Source organism: Neomonachus schauinslandi, chromosome 1 (assembly GCF_002201575.2).
Source record: "Neomonachus schauinslandi chromosome 1, ASM220157v2, whole genome shotgun sequence".
NCBI lineage: Eukaryota > Metazoa > Chordata > Mammalia > Carnivora > Phocidae > Neomonachus > Neomonachus schauinslandi.
This window is the reverse complement of record NC_058403.1, coordinates 212010481-212010789: the sequence shown is the minus strand read 5'-3', so window position 1 is coordinate 212010789 and position 309 is coordinate 212010481. Positions and strand designations below refer to the sequence as shown.

The following is a 309-nucleotide window of genomic DNA, read 5'->3' as shown; positions in this document are numbered from 1 at the left end:
CGTGGCGGCCGCACGCAGCGCGCCGGCGCGGGGGCGTGGCCGGCCGCGGGAGCGCGCGCGGCGGAGGAGGGCTCCGGGAGGCCGCGGAACAGCGACCGCCGCCATATTAAGGAGCGCGGAGCCTGGGGTCCCGTCGGCGGCGGCCGCGGCAGGACCAGTGGAGCTGCGGGCGGCGGTGGCCGGCGCGGCGCGGCGCCGGGAGAGGCGGGGTCGGCGGAGCCAGCGGGCGACCGGAGCGAGCCAGGTGAGGCGGCCGGGGTGTGGGGACCCGCCCCCCGGGCCCGAGCCGCGACCCCCCCCCCCCCCGCC

The 309-nt window shown here is 84.5% G+C and overlaps 1 protein-coding gene across 4 annotated transcripts in view; it reads left to right on the top strand.

Moving 5' to 3' along the window:
* Window positions 1-62: 62 nt before the first annotated feature.
* Window positions 63-309, top strand: part of FZR1 (fizzy and cell division cycle 20 related 1) — a 20652-nt gene continuing 20405 nt past the window's right edge. For all 4 annotated transcript variants that reach the window (XM_021705014.1, XM_021705015.1, XM_021705013.1 and 1 more), the window contains exon 1: window positions 63-244. The gene's annotated coding sequence lies outside the window, so the exon portion shown is untranslated. The remainder of the gene's footprint in view (window positions 245-309) is intronic.